The 23,268-nt window shown below is 37.1% G+C and overlaps 1 protein-coding gene across 4 annotated transcripts in view; it reads left to right on the top strand.

The window, feature by feature from the left end:
* The window catches only part of PELI1 (pellino E3 ubiquitin protein ligase 1), a 71,056-nt gene that overhangs the window by 6,421 nt on the left and 41,367 nt on the right, over nt 1–23,268 (top strand). The gene's annotated exons all lie outside the window — the stretch shown is intronic.

The following is a 23,268-nucleotide window of genomic DNA, read 5'->3' as shown; positions in this document are numbered from 1 at the left end:
AACATAATTTTGAATAGGTATATAATCTTATTGACTAACTAATATGGAAGATTATACTTATTTGGTTATTTAATTGAGTTCTGTTTTAATTAAAACATATGCACTGATACACAAGAAAACCATCCACTTTTCTTAATACCTAAGTACTCAAAACAGTTATGCAGATAAGTTTCTTGTGTCGTGCATTCAAGACTGAAAAGATGGCATTTATAGTATAATGAAACTGTATAAGTTTCTTTTTGCTGTCATACTATGGGAACTGAAAGACTTCCACACCTTTAGCTAAATGAATCTGACTCTGAAGCCTTGTACTTATACTTCAATTCTCAAGTTAGTAGTTGTTGCAAGAACATGCTGATTTCCCATAAAGAACTGGTTTTAAATATTTATTACTAAAATTATAGAAAAATGGAGTCTTTTGCTCCAAATGTTTGAAAGCCTCCCCACCCCCAAATCATAAATATGGATTTTAAAAATCTACTCATGGTACAATATACATGTAGAGATGACTAGTTTTGAATTATTTTTTTTATAGGAGTTATTTCTTTAAAAAAATTTTTTTTTTTTTAATCTTCACCCAAGGATATGCTTTTATTGATTTTAGAGGGAGAGAAAGGGAGAGAAAGAAACATCATTGTGAGAGAGAAACATGGATCGGTTGCCTCCCAGACACACCTCAATTGAGGATCAAACCTGCAACCTAGGTATGTGCCCTGGCTGGAAAGCTTTTGCTATATGGGACAATGCTTCGACCAACTGAGCTACCCAGGCATGGCAGGAATTATTTTCTTATAAGAATAAATTTTCTAACCTGAGAAACTAAACTTATTTGAATGATTTTTACTCTACTGATAACATTGAATAAAGAAAACAATATTTCTTTGCCCTGGCTGATTTGCTTAGCGGTTAGAGCGTCAGCCTGCCAGTCCAGAGAGACCCAGGTTTGGTTCCCGCTAAGGGCGTGTACCTCGGTGGCAGTTTGTCCCTGGCCCTGGTTGGTCACGTGGGTGGCAGCCACTTGATGTGTCCCTTTCATGTCAATGTTTCTCTCTCTCTCCCTCCCACTCTATCTGAACAAAAAATGGAAAAGTGTCCTTGAGTGAGGATAAAAAATATATATATATTTTTTCTAGTTAATTATGCATAATGAGAGGGCACAGTGTTTTCTTTTGTATTTTTAACCAGTAATTTGTAGAATTTAATGAAGTAAAGTAGAATTTGTGAACTTTTATTATATAATAAATTACATACAATGACTGCTAAGAACATAGGTATGTATAACTATGTAAGAAATTATTTATTTATTTATTTATATCCTCACTCGAGGACATTTTTCCATTTTTTGTTCAGACAGAGTGGGAGGGAGAGAGAGAAACATCGATGTGAAAGGGACACATCGAATGGCTGCCACCTGCGCGACCAACCAGGGCCGGGGACAAACTGCAACCGAGGTACACACCCTTAGCAGGAACCGAACCCTGGTCTTTCTGGACCGCTGGCCGATGCTCTAACCGCTGAGTCAAACCGGCCAGAAATACTTTAACAAAGCTTCCTACTTTAAACATTTTTCAGAAATTTGTAAAGAATTTAGTTATTTTAATTCTAAAACCAGAAAAAAAGACACTACAAAGAAAGAAAACTACAGACCAATATCCCTGATGAACATAGATGCCAAAATCCTGAACAAAATACTAGCAAATCAAATCCAGCAATACATCAAAAAAATTGTTCACCATGACCAAGTGGGATTCATCCCAGGGATGCAAGGCTGGTACAATATTTGCAAATCAATAAATGTGATACACCACATAAACAAAATGAAAGATAAAAACCATATGATCATATCAATAGACGCTGAAAAAGCATTTGACAAAATCCAGCATCCATTTCTGATAAAAACACTCAGCGATGTGGGAATAGAGGGATCATATCTCGACATAATAAAGGCCATATATGAAAGACCTACAGCCAACATCATACTCAATGGGCAAAAATTAAAAGCATTTCCCTTAAGAACAGGAACAAGACAAGGATGCCCACTTTTGCCACTCTTATTTAACATAGTACTGGAAGTCTTAGCCACAGCAATCAGACAGGAAGAAAAAATAAAAGGGATCCAAATTGGAAAGGAGGAAGTGAAACTGTCATTATTCGTAGATGACATGATACTATACGTAGAAAACCCCAAAGACTCCATCAAAAATTTACTAGACTTAATAAATGAATTTGGCAAAGTAGCAAGATGCAAAATTTTTTTTTTTTTTTTTTCTGTAGAGTTTTTTGTTTTTTTTTAATTTTTTTTATTTATTTATTTTTTTTGTTACAGATATTTTACCTTTTTACCCCATTGGCACCCCCCACCCCACCCCCCCTCCACCCTGTCCCCGGCTTAGTTGTCCATGTCCATTGGTCATGCATACATGCATATGAGTTCTGTGGTTAATCTCTTCCCACCCCCCCACCCCCCATCCCCTCTTCTGAGGGATGTCAGTCTGTGCCCTACTTCCATGTGTCTGGGTCTACTGTATTCCTCAGACTGTTATGTTCATTATATTCCGTATATAAGTGAGATCATGTGGTATTTGTCTTTTTCTGCTTGGCTTCTTTCACTTAGGGTAATACTTTCCAGGTCCCTCCATGTCGTCTCAAAGGATAAGAGAAGCAAGATGCAAAATTAATGTCAAGAAATCAATGGCATTCTTATACACCAATGATGAACTCACAGAAAGAGAACCTAAAAACAATCCCATTTACCATTGAGGCAAAAAAATTAAGATACCTAGGAATAAACTTAACCAAAGAAATAAAGGACCTATTCACAGAAAACACAGGTCATTGAAAAAAGAAATAGAGAAAGATACAAAAAGTGGAAGCACATACCTTGTTCATGGATTGGAAGAATTAACATGATTAAAATGTCCATACTACTCAAAGCAATCTATAGATTCAATGCAATCCCCATCAAAATACCGACGACATACTTCACAGAACTAGAACAAATACTTCAAAAGTTCATACGGAACCAAAAAAGACCTCGAATAGCCACAGCAATCTTGAAAAAGAAGAACAAAGTTGGAGGGATCACATTGCCAGATTTCAGGTTATACTACAAAGCCACTGTAATCAAAACAGCCTGGTACTGGCACAAGAACAGGCATATAGACCAGTGGAACAGAACAGAGAACCCAGAAATGGACCTAAGGAAATATGCTCAATTAATATTTGACAGAGGTGGCAAGAGCATACAGTGGAGTAAAGACAGCCTCTTTAATAAATGGTGTTGGGAAAATTGGACAGCTACATGCAAAAAAAATGAAAATAGACTATCAACTTACACCATGCACAGGAATAAACTCAAAATTGATAAAAGACCTAAATGTGACTCATGAATCCATAAAAATCCTAGAAGAAAATGTAGGCAACAAAATTTCAGACATCATACGCAGCAGAATTTTCACTGATACATCACCTAAGGCAACAGAAACAAAGGAGAAAATGAACACATGGGACTACATTAAACTCAAAAGCTTCTGCACAGCAAAAGATATAGTCATCAAAATGGAAAAGCAACCCACTGTATGGAAGAGCAAAATTGCCAATGATATATCAGATAAGGGGTTAATTTGCAATATATATAGAATGCTCATACAACTCAACAAAATAAAGACAAAGAACCCAATTAAAAAATGGGCAGAAGGCCCTGGCCAGTTTGGCTCAGCGGTTAGAGCGTCGGCCTGCGGTCCGGAGAGACCCGGGTTTGGTTCCCGCTAGGGGCATGTACTTCAGTTGCAGTTTGTCCCCGGCCCTGGTTGGTCGTGCAGGTGGCAGCCACTCGATGTGTCCCTTTCACATCGATGTTTCTCTCTCTCTTCCTCTCTCTCCCTCCCACTCTATCTGTACAAAAAATAGAAAAATGTCTTTGGGTGAGGATGAAAAAAAAAAAAATGGGCAGAGGAACTAAATAGACACTTCCCCAAACAGGACATACAAATGGCTAAGAGGCATATGAAGAAATACTCAACATCACTAATTATCAGAGAGATGCAAATTAAAACAACAATGAGGTATCACCTCACACCTGTCAGAATGGCCGCCATCAACAACTCATCAAACAATAAGTGTTGGCGAGGGTGTGGAGAAAAGGGGACTCTAGTACACTGCTGGTGGGAATGCAGATTGGTACAGCCACTATGGAAAACAATATGGTGTTACCTCAAAAAATTAAAAATTGAACAGCCATTTGACCCAGTGACCCCACTTCTAGGAATATACCCTAAGAAGCCTGAAATACCAATCAGAAATAATATATGTACACCCATGTTCGTAGCAGCACTATTTACAATAGCTAAGATCTGGAAACAGCCCAAATGTCCATCAGTAGACGAATGGATAAAAAAGCAGTGGTACATATACACAGTGGAGTACAATGCAGCTGTAAGAAAGAAAGATCTCTTATCCTTTGAGACGACATGGAGGGACCTGGAAAGTATTATCCTAAGTGAAACAAGCCAAACAGAGAAAGAGAAGTATCATATGATCTCACTTATTTGTGGAATATAATGAACATAACAGTCTGAGGAACGGGGTAGTCCCAGAGACAGGAAGTGGGGTACAGACTGACAATCCCCAGAAGAGGCGGTGGGGTGGAGAGATAAACCACAGAACTTATATGCATGTATGCATGAACAGTGGACATGGACAATAAAGGTGGGGACAGGGCAGGGAGGGTGGGGGAGGGGGGAGCCAGTAGGGGTAAAAGGAGAATTATCTATAACAAAAATAAATAAATAAATTTTTAAAAAAGAATTTAGTTCTTTAATTTACTCAGAGTTGTCCCTTTTGTGTACATATATGTTTATATGTATATGTGTATATAAATAGATAACCAGACTCTTTCTTCGTATAATCCACATAGTATCAGGATTGAGCTGTTAGGCTGTATTATTCAATGTGCTTTAAATACTAACCTGTTAGCATGGAACACAAAGACCACGTTTAATTCCTGGGCTTTCCTTGAACTCTGGAAAATCTTTAACGGGCTATCTTTGATTCATGTATAAAATAAAAATGGCAACAGTTTTTCATGAAGGACTTTGAAATTCTATGATGGTGATCATACTGATGTATGGCTCATTTTAGAAATAGCTTGAGTCTGTTGATTTGGTGGTAGGATTATGAATCTGGTTTTCATTTCCAATTTTGTGGAATAAATAACTTAGGATAGGGATGAGGACAGAGAAGGAGGGTAGGAGCAACAGAAGGAAGAAAAGAAAAAATTGGCTCTCACAAAATAGTAAACAAGACCATGGATAATTCTTGTAACTTAGATCTAAAAGTGTCCATGACTTAATGAGCTAACATATGTATAAGTTAAGTAGAGAATTTTAATAATAATACGCCTTCCATTTCAAGAAAAAAAGTTGCTTTGCAAAAGGGGTGTCTTATATTTCATGTTAACTTAAACATTATGACCCCTATAAAGCCTGTACTTAATTTTGGAATTGATGATGATGATAATGAACAATTATTAAGAATTGTTTAGCCCTGGCCGGTTTGGCTCAGCGGTTAGAGCGTCAGCCTGCGGTCCACAGAGACCCGGGTTCGGTTCCCGCTAAGGGCGCATACCTTGGCTGCAGTTTTTCCCCGGCAGTTTGTCCCCCGCCCTGGTTGGGTCGTGTGGGTGGCGGCCACTCGATGTGTCCCTTTCACGTCGATGTTTCTCTCTCTTCCTCTCTCTCCTTCCCGCTCTATCTGAGTAAAATATGGAAAAATGTCCTCGAATGAGGATAAAAAAAAAAAAAAAAAAAAAGAATTATTTAAACCCTGGCCAGTATGCTCAGTGGTTAGAGTGTCTGCTCGAGTACCGAAGGATCTTGTGTTCGATTCCCAGTTAAGGGCACATACCTGGGTTGCAGGTTCGATCCTTGGACCTGGTGGGGCACATGTAGGAGGCAACCATTCGATGTTTCTCTCTCACATTGATGTTTCTGTCTCTCTCTTTTTTACTGCCCCCTCCTCTTCCACTCTCTCTAAAAATCAGTGGAAAAAATAACCTTGGGTAAAGATTAAAAACAACAAAAGGATTATTTAAAAATTTAATGTATTACTTAAACTCTATAGATTTTTTTTGCAGCATCAGGTTCCAGGTTATTCTTTTCAGCTTATGCATTGCAAGATACTTGTACTCCACATCCCTACCTCTCTCACATGTTCATTTCTTCATCGCTCTGCCACTAGTTCTGTTTATTATGTTCCTTTGTCAGCTGAGTGTACCCATTGCTCTTCCAACTTTTTTTCTACATTTGTCTGCCATTTCATATACTTATAAATTAGGCTTGGAATGAATTAAGGGCCCTAAAGCAGTCTTACGTAAAGGGCACTTTTCCTATTTGTCTTAACTGTGTAGCTTCTTTTTATCTTTTCTTGCCTTTGTTAGTGGTGTGTGCTCTGGCTGGGGAGATGGTGTATTCCATCCAGCCAAATACTATCTGATAACTGTGTGACCTATAGAATGCAATGCTTTTTGAAGTGAATAATGCCAGAAACAGTAATAAACTCATAGATTTGAAATCTTCGTGAGTTAATCCTGCATCTATCCAGAGACTATACCAAAACTAGCAAAATTTGATAGTGGAATTAACAGCATAGTGGAATTTCAAAAGTGTTTTTCAGTTCTTGGTGTATGTTACTGTCTTTTCCAAAAATGTCAAATGAAGTGGATCTTCATCATCACTGTAATATTATCTTAATTGTAAATGGCCTTGGGGAAAAACTGTGCCTAGACTTCTGTTGAGCTTCCTTTTGATAGTCAAGAGGAAAGGACAAAAAGATTAGTAACATGGTGAATAAGTTTATAACTTCTCCTTCCTACCATGGAATAAATTACAAGGTGATTGACTTTTATTTTTTGCTAGTTGTTAGATGCTCATTGTAGTGTTCAGCACAGTTGACTTAATCTTTAGAAGACGCATTAAATTAAATTTTATTTTTTAACAATAAGTGAAAACAGTTTAAAGTGCTTTGTTGGTTCTTCAAAACCTTAGTGTTGTATTCCTGATTCTCAGCAGATACTGTCCACGGTACTTAATGTTCCTCAGGGTTTACGCCAGATTTAATGGACTGCATGTATTGGAAGCACTAAAAGCTTATTTCCTTTCATTTTAAGCTACAGTAAACACAATGGATTTTTCTTTGAAATGATTCTCACTACCATACTTTAAATTTACCAAAGGACCAAAACTAGTTAAAGTACAAAAATCCAAATTACAAAACTAGTTAACTTTATCATTCATGAGCAAATGTGTTAAATGTGTGTATTTTTTAAAGTACTGGCTGCTTCTTATTAGAAACCACAGTCCTATCGATAGACTTCATGTAATTGAAAGCTTTTTAAATTTACTTACTGCTTTATTATAATTTTCATTTAAAATGGGATGATTCGGTCTCTGAACTAGTCCTATCAGTTCACCAAGGGAGCAAAGAACTGTGAGATGGGCTTTTAAACTGTTCAACATAGAAGAGGTTGTGACTTTTTTTCAGTTCATCATTGACACTTGTTCAACAAAAAGAAATTCACAATTTGCTAAAGCTTCTTTGTTGGGTCTCTTTTAGAAATGGCATGTCAATTTATTTGCATATAGTTCAGTTCTTATGGACCGGTGTTTTAAGGCTTTAGCCAGAATTTGCCTCCTGAAGCTGTCATTAAAATGGCTTCCAGAAAGCATTTGCTACGTTTCAGAACCGAGTAGGCTGTTAATGATTCAATATGCCCCCTCATTCTCCTCCCACTTCTTAAATTGAAAGCTCTTTCATAGCATCTAGATGTGCCCTGAGTCATCATGGCTAAACTCTAAAGAATAGTCACATGGAAAAACTCACCATGAAGTAAAATTGTCAGAAAACAATTTGACTCAGAGATCATTGATCACAAAGATACAACCTATAGGTTATAGGCTTTACTTAAATTTTTAATGTACTTACAAGTACATGTAAGTCTTTATTATAGGACTTGTAAAGTCTGAAGACTTGTTTATTCCCAGTTAATTTTAATTGGTTTGATTTTTATTATCTATTACATGAAAAGGATTTTATTTTATTTTTTACTGATTTTAGAGAGAAGAAGAGAGAGAGAGAGAGAGAAACATTGACGTGAGAGAGAAGTATTGATCAGTTGTTCATGCACCCACCTTGACCAAGGATAGAACCCACAACCTGGGTATGTGCCCTGACTGAGAATCAAACCCACCACCTTTTGGTGTATGGGATGATGCTCCAACTAACTGAGCCACACTGGCCAGGGCAAGGATTTTATTTTTTTATTGAACAAATATATCAGAGAGGAGAACCAATGTGATTCATTCAAGATAAAAATCACTATAACAGAAGTCAAGAGACTTAGAGTTCTGGTCCATTTATTTAGTATGTGCCTCATTTATTTAACTTAACCTCCCTGGGCCTTACTTTCCTTATCTTTACAAGGTCAGCAACTTTATGATAGCCCTCTTTGGAACCAGCTCATAGCAAATATAGTTAATAGCTGACCCCAAGCCAGCTTCAGATTCTTTTTGTTTAGTACAACATGGTCAGCGACTATATAGTTGGTATTCTAGATGAAATTTATCTGTCATCTCAACCGTATAAGGTCTCTGCCAGCTCCTTGATACCCGGACTTTAAATGATTTGCCTATAGAAAGCGTCTTTTTTGTTTCTGAGTCTTTTTTTTTTTTTTGAATCCTCACCCGAGGACATTTTTGCATTTTATCTTCAGATAGAGCAGGAGGAAGAGAGGGAGAGAAGCATCATGTAAGAGAGACACATTGAGTGGTTGCCACCCATGCGACCCCAACTGGGACTGGGGACAAATTGCAACCAAGGTTTGTCCCCTTAGCGGGAGCCAAACCCAAGCCTCTCTGGTCTGCAGGCTGACACTCTAACTGCTGAGCCAAACTATCCAGGGCTTATTTCTGAGTCTTTAATGTCTCTTCTCATTGATCATTCAGGGTTGAGACTTACTGCGTGAATTGAAGAATTCTTTGTAGTCAGGGATAGCATGTTTACATTTCATATAATACTGTAGACTGAATATTTGTGTTCTCTGGAAATTCTTATGTTGAAACCTAATCCCCAATATGATGGTATTTGGAGGTATAGAGCCTTTGGGAGGTGACTAGGTCATGAGGGCACAGTCCTCATGAATGAGATAAGTGAGTTTATAAAAGACCCCAGAGAGATCCTTGGATCCTTTTGTCATGTGAGAACACAGCAAAAAGATAGCCATCAATGAACCAGGATGCAGGCCCTCACCTGACAGGAGTCTGCCAGTGCCTTGATCTTAGACTTCCCAGTCTCCAGAACTGTGAGAAATAAATATTTGTTGTTTATAAACCATCCAGTCTATGGTATTCTGTTATGGAAGCCTGAATGGACATGGACTAAGACATATTGTGATGTTAAAAACTCATGGGGGAAAATTCATGGGGGTCCTTAAAATTCCAAATGGAGTGGAAACAAATCAAAATGATCAGGGAAAACTTGATTTAAGCTTATTTCAACTCCAAAATGTTTCTATGGTAAAAAAACAAACAAACCTTAGATTAGTGAAGTTAGTGATGTTATGGCTGAGGGCACATAATAAAGTAGAACGGATACTAGACTGAGAGACAAGAGGCCTGAGTTCTGTTTTAACCTGGTTAGTGTCTTCATCTAAGAAATGCCATCAGACCAGTGCTTCTCAAACATTAATGTATTATGCGAATTACCTGGGGGTCATATTAAGATTCATATTCTGATTCAGTAATTCTTGAGATTCTACATTTTTAACAAGCTCTCAGATGTGCTACTGCTGTGTGCCATGGACCACACTTTATAAAAATACATTATGGTATGAGGCTCCTTCTGGTTTAGAAGGTCTTTAAATCATAATTCCACTTCTTTCTCTCCAACTCTTTTTTTTTTCTAATTATTTTTTCTTTATTGATTTTTAGAGTGAAAGGAAGGGAGAGGGAGAGAGAGAGAGAAACATCCATGAGAGAGAACATTGATTGGCCGCCTCCTGCATGCCCCCCGCTGGGGATTGGGCCCACAACCTGGGCATGTGCCCTGACTGGGAATTGCACTGGTGACCTCTTGGTGCATGGGTTGACAATCAACCACTGAGCCACACCAGTGGGCTCTCTCCGACTCTTTTACATCAAGTTTCATTAAACTTGTTCTTTTTCTTGCCTTTTGTCCTAGACTCATTCTGTATTTTCTCAGTCTGATAGCTCCTTTAGTTTAGTTGTTTTTTCTCTTTCCAGAACTAACTTAATAAAAATTAATTTTAAACATTGTCTCCCTCCCTAAAACATTCTGTTTATCAGGAAATAATTTTGATAATATAAATATTCAAGTTAATAGAAATTGGCTATCAAATACTGTAACAAACACTTATTGAGCTACTGTTATGTGCAAGGTACTTTGTTTAATTCTTATAACAACCCTTGAGGTAGGTAATACTATATTAGTGAAAAGTAATAGCCTATAATTGTAAGTGTAGACTTTTAATCAATGAAGTAGAATGAATATGAGACTGAAAACAAGATTCCTATCCCAAATGCCAGCCCTACCATTTATTAGCTGTGTGACCTCAGGTAATTTACTGATCTGGGCCTTGATTTCTTCATCTATAAAACAGAAATGATAATATCGATCTCCTGAGAACATTATTAGGAGTTAAAGAATTAATATGTAGCCCTGGCTGGTTTGGCTCAGCAGCTAGAGCATGGGCCCGCAGACCAGAGAGTCCTGGCTTCAATTCCCACTAAGGGCACATACCTTGGTTGCGGTTCATCCCCGGCCCCGGTTGGGGTTGTGCGGATGGCAACCAGTTGATGTGTCTCTCTCATATCGATGTTTCTCTCTCTCTCTCTCTCTCTCTCTCTCTCTCTCTCTCTCTCTTCCTCTTCCTCTTCCTCCCTGTCTCCCTCCCGCTGTATCTGAAGATAAATGCAAAAATGTCCTCGGATGAAGATTAAAAAAAAAAAAGAATTTGTAAAGATCTTTGTAAAATGGCCCTGGCCGGTTTGGCTCAGCCATTAGAGCTTTGGTCTGCCGTCCACAGAGACCTGGGTTCTATTCCTGCTAAGGGCATGTACCTCGGCTGCAGTTTGTCCCCGGCCCTGGTCGGGTCATGCGGGTGGTGGCCACTCGATGTGCCCCTTTCGTGTCGATTTCATTTCCCTTTCTCTCTCTGTCTTCCTCTCCCTTCCTCCCGCTCTATCTGAATAAAAAATGTCCTCGGATGAGGATTTAAAAAAAAGGTCTTTGTGAAATACTTGGCACCTATTATGATAAACACTGCATACATGTTGATTTATTACTTATTATCTTAGGTTTACAAATAAGGAAACTGACCCTTAGTGAAGTTGGTCCAAGTCTCACAGCTATTAAATGACAGTACCAGGAGACAAACATGGACAGTCTGACTCCATGACTCCCTTAACCACTCTATTTTACTTTATTTCAACTAATAATTTATCTCATCCTCTTGCACACAGACTCCATATTAATGGTCTCATTGTTATCATAAGAGTATTGTAATTCATTCCAGCGTTCACACCTGGTGTTTAAAATGCAGATCTAAAATATGTAGGTAAAAGCTCACTTCAGTATGATCTGAGAAACACAAGGATATACATCTTAATTATATTTTATTCTATGTGTATTATTTGTTTTCTTCCCTTTCTTGTTAGCAGTTAAGTCATCAAAATCCCTAGAAAATGGAAGTACTACTTTTATATTATTCTTTTAAGTGTCTTTTGCAGTAATTTTTGTATTCTTTTGTCTTATTTTTCTAAACATTTCAGAATGACTTAAGGGCTCAGTAGCATGTCATATTCACATAGAGTGAATAATTTTTTTATGTTTAACTATTACCTCTTTAGAAATTATATAGTAATTTGTCCAGAGTCTAAGAAGTTTCCATTTCCCAAGGAGTTTTCCTTTGAATTTTCATTTTATTAAGTGCTTTTTGAATAGGATCTTTGATTTTAGTATTTTGGTGTTTTTGTATTTGAGTTTGTATGTAGTTGAATCTGCTTTATTTTATAAGCTTTAGTCTCTGGCTTTCGTTTAGGCCTTTAGTAAAAAAAAAAAAAAAGTACATCTGGTTACTATTTACAGTTCCTATAGATTACTCCCCACCACCACCACCACCACCATACTTATTTCTGTTTTCCATTGTTGATTTTTTATTCTTATTCATTTGTGGCAAAAAAAAATTTTTTCTTTGTGTTAGGACAGTATAAAGGCAGAAGATGTAAAGCCTTGTAGCCTTTGAATTTAGCAGGGAGGGGTTCTTGAGGAAAAGTGGACTTTGAAAAACCAGAATCATCTATGAGGAAAGAGTCTGCTTTTACCTTGTTTTTGAAACTGAATTCTATGACCTAGTATATTTACTCTTGTGGAAACAAATACACTTAAAATAGTGTTTCTATCTTTCCTTGTGATAATAACATGCCACTCAAACTGGCTTCAGTGGGAAAAAGACTTATTGGTTTGTGTTAACTGGTCTAGGATAAGTGTGGCGTCAAAAATGGCTTTACCTGAGGCTCAAACAATCTTACCAAGATTTGATTTCTGTATGTTTCTTAGCACTGCTTTCTCAGTGTTGGCTTTATTTTTCAGCCCTACATGAGCAAAAGATAACTTCATTTTCTAGCCCCTAAATCCTCACAGTGTCATGTGTATCTGGAAAGAGTGACCATCGTTTTCCTAGAAGCTCCAGCAAAAGTCTCACTGCATCTCATTGCCTCAGACTGGCCCTTTCCTCTTGTAGGGAGGGGAATGTGGGGCTCTGACTAGGACTGAGCTATATGCCCTGCCATCAAGTTTGAGGGTATAGTCAACTCCATCAGATACATAAAAACTATTTCCAAAAAGGAAATGAAGATATCATTATACCACAGGAAGGGTGAATGTTTGCTGGGCAGCAGAAAATAGATGTCCTTAACACTTGATAGTGTTTTCTTTTTCCATTTTATGGGTTAGCACTTATCTAAGAAAGAGCAGTTTGATTGTGTTTTGTTTGTTTATTTAGTGTTTAGTGCTAATTTGGAATTTGTATGAATTCGCTTCCAAATTACTGTTTTAAAAGCAATATATAAATGGGAATTGCTAGGACTTTTCACTTCTGAAGAGCTTTGATAATATATCAACATAAATTTGCTGCTACTTTAACAAATACCATAATATTAATTTTCCTGTTAGCTGTGGTAATCAAATTTATTAATAATTCTTGTGGCATAAGGCACTGTCTTTATGGGTTAACATGTTTTTCTAGGTTAACGCTTTGTTTAATGCCTTAAGCAAACTGGGCTTTTGGACCCAGAAATTTATAAAGAACCATGAAATCTAAGGTTCTATTCTAGATACTTAGGGTCTTGGGGAGAGATGGAATAGGAGGAGTAAGGGGTGTTGAAGGACACAAACAAAGGCTTTATGTATTGGTTTCTATGGCTGATTTTAGTCTGAAAATGAAAGCTTAATTTTTACTGAAAAAAGGAAAACAAGATACCTCTTGTGGGGTTACTCTTTGTAACACCAAAAACCTGAAATGAAGTAGAAGATGGCACTTTTAGTCTTATACAGTCATTTAGATAGCTCCTTCCATTTTTATGTTATATTAATATATGTGAATGAGTATGTCCATCCCTATAAGACTTTAACATTCTAGCCCTGGCCAGTTTGGCTCAGTGGTTGGAGCTTTGGCCTGCGGACCAGAGAGTCCCGGGTTCGGTTCCCGCTAGGGGCATGTACAAAATAAAAGACTTTAGCATTCTATAGTCTTTAGGAAATGTTCAGTATTTTTATTTTAAATTTCTTAACACTATAGAAATATTTATGCTTTATCCACCAAATTAAAGTGAAGACTTTATAAGATCTAACTTAAATGTATATTCAATATCTTTTTTCTTTATTATTAAGTGCTTCAAAATGAACAAGGAAGAGTTTTTGGCTTTAATAGGAAATAGCATAAGGTCATACATAACTATAATGCAAAGCTAGATATAAGAATGAGAGGTTGGTAGATAAGGAAAGACTTCCTGGTTTGAAAGGGCATATAAAATATATTTCGAAACATTAGCAGACTATTTTACAGGTAAGTAGTGACAGTATTTTTATTGTTAATCCACACCCAAGGACATTTTTTTTTTTAATCCTCACCTGAGCACATTTGTCCATTTTTTGTTCAGATAGAGTGGGAGGGAGAGAGAGGAAGAGAGAGCGAGAAACATCGACGTGAAAGGGACACATCGAGTGGTTGCCACCCGCACAACCCAGCCAGGGCCAGGGACAAACTGCAACCGAGGTACATGCCCTTAGCGGGAACCGAACCCAGTACTCTCTGGTCCGAGGGCCGACGCTCTAACTGCTGAGCCAAACCGGCCAGGGCTAGGATCATTCATTTAAAGTGGACTTTAAATGAGTGGTCTTGAAAAATTTATAAATAGTCTAAATATTTCCTGAAGGACATTTTCATAATCACCAAAAAAGGGAATAATATATTTCATGAATTACTAAGAATTTGTCTTTTTAGAAAAGTATTAAGAATTGCCCTTCCAATTTTGCTCAGTGGTTAGAGCATTGGCCCACGGTCAGAAGGGTCATAGGTTTGATTCTGATCAAGGGCAGATAACTTGGGTTGTAGGTTTGATCCCCAGCGCCGGTCAGGGTTGTGTGGGAGGCAACCAATCTATGTATCTTTCTCACATTGATATTTCTCTCTTTCTCCCTTCCTTCCACTCTCTAAAAATCAATGGAAAAATATCCTCGGGTGAGGATTAACAAAAATAAATAAATAGTATTAAGAATATCAATTAGACAAACCCATTTTAATTGCAGTTTATTGAGATAGTATTTATATGAATAAGAGCCCAAATAAGGTCTGACTTTATGGTATTCTGAGCCTAGTATTATTTCATTGAATGTCAAGGGTATATTAAAGTGCCTACATTTATGTTTCTCTATAAAAGATTGTTCTGACAGTAAGTTTAAGTCATTTTCACAATTTATTGCTGTCTAAAAATTTCCCTTGAGTTCACATAATGTTCTGAATGTCTTGGTTTCTTTCCTCCACCTACACAACATTGAAGGAAAGTGAAGCAAGAGTTGCAAAGTAACAGTGAATTTGAGAACCCTCGCTTTTTTTCCCCAGAACAAAATAAACCTTTATTATAAGATTACTTTTTATTGATACCAAAAAATCGTTTTTGGCAAGTGTTCAATAAATGTGTGAATAACCTAATTGATTTAGCTAGAATGAATAGGAAGCTTTGCTATTTGCCCTTGTAGATAACTTGGCTCATTAAGCACAGTGTTAGACTATGGTTAAAGGTATATGAAAACAAGAACAAAACTCCACCAGATACCAGCAAGTTTATATCTAAGTTGGACCTCAAAGAGGAAGAGTAGTATATTAATTAGAATGGTATTTATTTCCATTATGAAAAATAATCATCTTCGTTTACGTAGAATCCAGTGCTTTGACAAATATTATGTGAAAATAATATTAGAGGAAAAACTTGCTGAGAATTTTAAGCTATATGAAATTCAAAGATATGTGTAAAAATTTAAGCATACTCTTGTATACTCTACAGTGAAATTCCAGTAAAGGCAGGAGACATAATTAGGACAAATAATTAAAGATAACATAAAAGCAAATTAAGAAATAAAAAAGAACTCATTATGGATGTCAGATTAGTTCAACTCAGTCTGTAACTTTGGTTAAAACATAAAATTTGAGAAAATATTTGAGGTCCTATTTAAAACATTTTTCCCCTAAGTGGGACAGGGAAAAATAGAGAAATGTTATTGGCAGTTAAAATGTATACATAACTTAGAAAAAGTAATTTGCAAATCTGATCACTTAGTTTTATGTATTTATTTTTTTGGTACGTGCCCCTAGTGGGACCCGAACCCGGGACTCTCTGGTCCACAGGCCAATGCTCCAACCACTGAGCCAAACTGGCCAGGGCTGATCACTTAGTGTTAAAAGCATAGAAATGTATCATGTATGACTTTATTTGCTTAAAAGACTATTATATCACTAAAAATAGGAAATCTCAGAAAAATGGTGGTGGGGTGTTCCTTAATTTTAATAGCTCTGTTAAGAATATCTCTCGCCCTGGCCGGTTTGGCTCAGCGGTTGGAGCGTCGGTCTGCGGTACAGAGAGACCCGGGTTCGGTTCCCGCTAAGGGCACATGCCTCGGTTGCAGTTTGTCCCCGGCCCTGGTTGGTCGTGCGGGTGGCAGCCACTCAGTGTGTCCCTTCACATCGATGTTCCTCTCTCTCTCTCTCCCTCCCGCTCTATCTGAACAAAAAATGGAAAAATGTCCTTGGGTGAGGATAAAAAAAGAATATCTCTCGCCCTGGCCAGTTTGGCTCAGCGGTTGAGTGTCAGCCTGCAGACCAGAGAGTCCTGAGTTCAGTTCCCGCTAGGGGCACATACCAAAAAAAAAATCTCATTTAATTTTTGTATCTACAAATCCCAGCATAGTACCTGACCCATAGTAGGCACTCCATATATGTTTACTGAACTAACATCAGTTTTAGAAATTTAAAAATAAAGTGGTTTTGGTTTTCTGGGCTTAAAACGATATCCCCCTACCTTTGTATCCACACCCCTACACCTTTATATCTCAATTTGATACAGATAGTTTCTCAGTTTTGAGTGTGAAGAAGACTGGTTATTTTTTATCTAACCAATCTTAGCCTGCACTGAAATTACTTACAAGGCAACTTGATTTACCATCATTCCTTGTTTTCAGGTATTTACAATATGTAATATAGATTCTAAATTATATGAATGGGAAGATCCTGTTTTTATCTGATATGATTGGTTGGGGGAAAAAAGATAAATTAAGGTGGAGGATGAGCTTGAGAAAAAGATCTTATTCCTATCTAGTGATCAGTCCTAACAAACGGAAGAAGCTAAATGCTGACTCTCAAGCGTTAACTGCGGCAACAATCTAGATTTTTCAGGTTAGTTGCAATTTCAGGTATAGTAATCTTTTGACAGCAAGGTTAGCAAAATGGCAGTTGTTGCAGTCAAGGGCTCATTGGAAAGAGAGTTTGAGAAAAACAGTTAAAACAGCATTAAATGAATATATTTTAAACAGCAAAGTTCTAGAAGGCATCCACTTACTTCCAAGTCAAGCCATATTCATCAGTGTTCAAAAACCTGACTGACTAAACATTGTTTAGGAAACATTGCCGTGATGTCATAATCAACGCATGGTCTCCCAACGAGTTTATCATTTTCTCTATTATCAAGGTATAAAGGGGGAAGATAATTGTTGTCAAACTTTTTGTGTACACTGAACTGAATTTTAAATGAGGTTTTATATTTTGGTATACAAATATTAAAAATCATAATTGATTAGTAATTTAAGAGTTTTCTTCCAGTCCACCCCACTGAGCTCCTTAACCCTAGAGGTAAACTCATTCGTAGTCAATTTTGTCCTGGTTCTCAGTACCTAAAAATATGAAAACCATATTCAGTATCAAATGGAGATTCCTTTTGATCAGTTTTGGCCTGGCTAGGTTTAAATGGCTTAATAGCATCATCCAGCTTTATATACAATTTCTTATTTCTTTTACATACTTGCCATCCAGAAACATGTATACAGCCCATCTTACTCTAGGAGAGAGCCACATTACTACACTGTGCTTTTGATTCATTCATCCTGAGAAAAAGGAAAGAAAGAAACCCATCTCTGACTGGTGACCTGAAAGGTCTCCTACCTTCCTTAGGGAAAGAGCCTTCCCTCTGGGAGAAATTGACAACATACATACACAAATACTGAGGGAGCCCACACTAGCCATTTGTATTCATCAGTATAGATTTTCATATATAAACAGTAAAAGAATTACCAAGATGTGAGGAGACTCAGTAACTAGAAAAAAAGCCATACTATGCTGCCTGTATCTTTTGTGGATTTCTGTGCCTTATATCATCCATTTTGTAATAATCCATTTGGCATATATTTCCCTCTCCATCTTCAGATTAACCTTTATATCAATTTTTTTTCTTTATTGATGTTAGAGGCAGAGGAAGGGAGAGAGAGAGAGAGAAACATTGATGAGAGAGAACATCGATTGATTGCCTCCTGCATGCATCTCACTGGGGATCAGCCCACAAACTGGGCCATGTGCCCTGACCAAGAATCAAACCAGTGACCTCTTGGTGCATGAGTTGACGCTCAACCACTGAGCCACACAGGCCGGGCTCAGTTCAAAAACCAGTTTTACCATAATGCAGTCATAAATAGACTAAAAATTTTAATATGACACAATACATTATTTTTAACCTAGACATTGTTGCTAGATATATTCTGTCCCTGGTTTGATTGACTTTTGCTGTGTAGAATGGACAAATGCTTAAATTCAGATCTCAGCTTTTACCACTTAATGTATAAGTGACCTTGACTAAATTCTTTAGCCTGGTTTGCTTGTCTGTCATAAAACAGTTGTAAAGATTGAGTTTAACAAAAGTAAAATTCTTAGTACCTGCTACATAGTAAATAATACATGTTTGTTTTCTTCCCCTTTCTAAAACCTTAAGTACAGGCTTCTGATTAACTCCAGAGTAAAGTTTAATCTCTTTACCCTGGCTCTTAAGGCCTACTATATCAGGTACTTCTTTACCTTTCAGCTGCCTCTCATTCAGTTATTAAACATTTATTTGATGCTTGCTGATAGGCACTAAGCTCAGAGCATGGTCCATGATTTCCACAAACCCTTCACTCCAGGGAACCTACTAACTTTACCCTTTCCTAAGCACATAATGTGGTTATTTTCCCCTTGAATCGCCCTCCCCCCCTTTTTAAAATCTTGGCATATGTTTCTAACACTTACCAAATCTACTCTGTATCCAAGGGCCCATGGGACTCAGTACCTCTCCTGTGAAGCTTTTCCTGGTTACTATCACCAAAGTAGTGACACTTTTCTTTGGAGTATCTATGGTCTTCTGCTTTAATGTGGCATCTGTCCTATAATGATTTGGGTTTGGTTGATTGGTTTACATCCTCCTCCCCCATAACTGTAAGAGAGTGGTAATGTAGGGAATCATACCTTTTGCATTAGTTTGAATGTTCAGTAATATTTGTTGGGTTAGTAATTGCATTATTAGTGACTCCAGGGAGACTACAGCCCTCAGTTTGAAAATTGCTCCAATACCTAAATTAATTAAACTGCAAGGAAACACAATTGCTGCTGTTAGTAGAAGAGATCATTAATAGACACTTAGTGGAAAGTACTAATCTAGAATATTTGAAGGATGGTTCTTCATAATCCTGTTGTAGAGAGATATCTTGTAAACTAGAAGTATTAGGTTTTCTTAAAAACTATTTTTAGTTATTTAGCTAAATAGGACTGTTAGCTAATATTTTCTTTATAATAAACTGGTAAAACATAAGTAAAATGTTTTTCTGAGCTGTGTAAGCTGTACTAGTAAATTATGGAACATGAGTAGGGCAAGGGAATACCTGATTTATAACCAGTCTGTCAAAAGTAAGGGTGGCCTGGACATATGACTGGCATCTTAAGTAGGGGTAGTCTTGTGGGATTGAGCCATTTAACTTGTGGAATCTGAGCTAAGTCCAGGTAGTATCAGAATTGAATTGAATTGTTGGACACCCAGTGGTACCAGAGAATTGATTTATTGTTTGGTGTTAGAGAAAACACCCCTCAGTTGCATTTATTGAAAGTGATGTAAGATGTCAGCAAAAGCATAAAGCAAAAATCCACGTCTACAACTAAAGCAAAATTGAAACAGGATACGAGATTAAAAGTTCCAACTGTAATTGTGAATTTTGTGGTTTCTGGTACAAAAAGCAATTAATTGGTTTAGGAAAGTCTTCAGCTCTGTGAAAATGTATATATTTTGTAAAATGTTCAAATGATTATTCCCTCAGTTTATCTGGTTCTAGAAAAAGTAGGAATTATAGTACAGGATTTTTAAACTTATGCAAGTTCTAAAGCTGTATTCGTTTTTCTGGTCTTTTGTTCTTCAAAAAAATCAGTATTTGAATTCCGATTTATGTTAGCTTCCAGTGATTTTGAGTTTTTGGCAGGTTTTTTTTTAAATGTAGTTAATGCTGTATTTATTATAAGAGCTTTATTGAGATACCATATATATACCACACAGTTCACTCACTTAAAGTGTATACTTCAGTGGTTTTTAGTATAGTCAACAGAGCTGTGCAACCATCATCACATTCAATTTAAGAACATTTTTATCACCTGAAAAAGAAACTTCATAGCCTTTAGCTGTAACTCCCCAATCCCCCCGGTCTCCACCCCCCAAACCCACTTCTAGGCAACCACTAATTTTACTTTCTGGGTCTGCCTATTCTGGACATTTCATACAAATGGAATCATACAGCATGTAGTCCTTTGTAACTGACTTCGTTCACTTAGCATAATGTTTCCAAAGTCTATCCATGTTGTAGCATGTATCGATATTTTATATTTTATTGCCAAATAATATTCCATTGTATGGATATACCACACTTTGTTTATTCATTCATCAGTTGATGGACATTTGGGTTGTTTCCACTTTGGGGCTTTTATGCATAATGTACACTATGAACATTTGTGCACAAATCCTTGTGTAGACATATGTTTTTATTTCATCTGAGAGTGGAATTCCTGAGTCATATAATAACTTCATGTTTAATCTTTTTTTTTTTTTATCCTCACCCGAGGACAGTTTTGCATTTATCTTCAAATAGGGTGGGAGGGAGAAAGAGAGAGAGAGAAATATCGACATGAAAGGGACACATTGAGCGGCTGCCTCTCGCACGCATGACCCAACCAAGGCCGAGGACAAACTGCAACTGAGGTACGTGCCTTAGCGGAAACCGAACCCGGGACTCTCTGGTCTGCAGGCCGACGCTCTAACCGCTGAGCCAAACTGGCCAGGGCCATGTTTAATCTTTTGAGGGACTGCCAGACTGTTTTGCAAAGTGACTGCACCATTTTACTTTCCTCCCTTAAGATTCTAACTTTTCCACATCCTTGCCAGTACTTGTCATTATCTGTCTTTTTTATTATAGCCATCCTATGGGAAATTAAGTGGTATCTCATTGTAGTTTTGATTTGCATTTCCCTAATGGCCTGATGTTGAGTATTGTTTTATGTACTTATTAGCTATTTGTATTTCTTCTTTGGAGAAATGCCTGTTCAGATCCTTTACCAATTTTAATTGGGTCATTTATTTTTTTATTATTTAATTGTGAGAGTTCTCTATATACTTATATCTAGATATGGATATATATGTATCAGACAGATGATTTGCAATTTTTTTTAATCCTCACCCGGGTTTTTTTTTTTATTGATTTGAGAGAGAAAGAGAGAGAGAGAGAGAGAGAGAGAGAGAGAAACATCAGTGTGAGAGAGAAACATGATCAGTTGCCTTCCACATGTGCCCCAACCAGGGATCAAACCTGAAACCCAGTTATGTGCCCTGACCAAGAATTGAACCCACAACCTTTTGGTGCATGGGTTTATACTCTAACCAACTGAGCCATGCTGGCCAGGGTAGATTTGCAATTTTTCTTTTTTTATTCTGTGGGTTATCTATGGCAGTGCTTTTTCTTTTTCTTTTTTTATTTTATTTTTTCATTATAGTGTACATTCAGTATTATTTTGTATTAGTTCCAGGTATACAGCATAGTGGTTAGACAATCATAAAGTTTACAAAGTGTTCTCAATATTTCCAGTACCTTCCTGGCATCATACATAGTAATTACAGTATTATTGATTATATTCCCAGTGCTGTACTTTACATCCCCGTGACTGTTTTGTAACTACCAATTTGTACTTAATTCCTTCACTGTTTTCACCCAGTCTCCTAACACCCCTCCCCTCTGGCAACCAACCAGTCTGTTCTCTGTATCTATGAATCTGTTTCAATTTTGTTTATTTTGTTCTTTAGATTTCACATATGAGTGAAATCATGGTATTTGTCTAGGTCCATCCATGCTGGTGAGATTTCATTTCTTTTTCATGGCTGAGTAGTATTCCGTTGTATATATGTACACCTTTTTTATTCACTCATCTACTGATAGGCACTTGGGCTGCTTCCAGATCCTGGCTTTTGTTGATAATGCTGTAGTGAACATAGGGGTGCATATATATTTTTGAATCAATGTTTTGGGTTTCTTCAGTTATATTCCCAGAAGTGGAATTGCTGGGTCATAAGGCAGTTGCATTTTTAATCTTTTGAGGACCCTCCATACTGCTTTCCACAGTGGCTGCATTCCCACCAACGATGCACAGGGTTTCCTTTTCTCCACATTTTTGCCAACACTTATTTGATGTATTGATGATAGTCATTCTGACATGTATGAGGTGATACCACATTGTGGTTTTAATTTGCTTTTCTCTGATGACTAGTGACTGAGCATTTTTGCATGTCTATTGGCCATCTCTATGTCCTCTGTGTGGCAGTACTTTTGGTATTTAGATTTTTTTCTTTTGTTTAAGGAGACTTCCAGGTTAGCAAAGTCCACAAAGTAGGAGTGTGAACAGCCAGTTTAAAGAGGCATGGCCTATGTGGTAAACAGAAAGGAACAAATCTTCCTGATATGCCAGTTATCGCTTTTATTTGTCTAATTTTCAGCTTTCTCTTTATGGTATAAAATCATAACAATGCACAGCAAAGAATAGAGGTAGAGGTGAAGATTTGGCTATCTCATTGGTAATACTTACATAATGTGAGATATTGTTGGCTGGCTGCTCTGTTCTTTAGTGTTTGTGGTATTGCCTTGAAAACTAATGTAGAAGTCAAAAAGATCTATTAACTAGCTCCACTGCTTAGCCCTATGACCTTCATCAAATAACTTACCCTTTCTGGATATAGATTTTTTTCTCATCTATAAAATGAGGGAATTGGAAGGAAAATTGAGCAAGTTGAATTGGGTATTCTTTAAGGTTCTTTCCAGCTTTAAAATGTGATTATATGATACAGTAAAACCAGTGATTATATTTCTTCTTCTTCCTACCCCCAATAAGGAAGAATCATGCTTTGTTGAAAAATCTTAGGTTGCAGTGTACCTTTTTCCTCAAAAGGATTGGATTGGAGTTAGATGGATTGGGCAAGTAAAAACCTGGACACATGTAGATATTCAGGAAAGGATTATTGTAGAATAGCACATGCCTTCTATGTGAGTTTGCCTTATGTGCTAGAGGAACATGACCTAAGTGTCACCAGTGAAGTGCAACTA

Source organism: Molossus molossus, unplaced genomic scaffold (assembly GCF_014108415.1).
Source record: "Molossus molossus isolate mMolMol1 unplaced genomic scaffold, mMolMol1.p scaffold_m16_p_15, whole genome shotgun sequence".
NCBI classification, from domain to species: domain Eukaryota; kingdom Metazoa; phylum Chordata; class Mammalia; order Chiroptera; family Molossidae; genus Molossus; species Molossus molossus.
The sequence above is the reverse complement of the archived record's forward strand: the minus strand, read 5'-3'. Positions and strand labels throughout refer to the sequence as shown.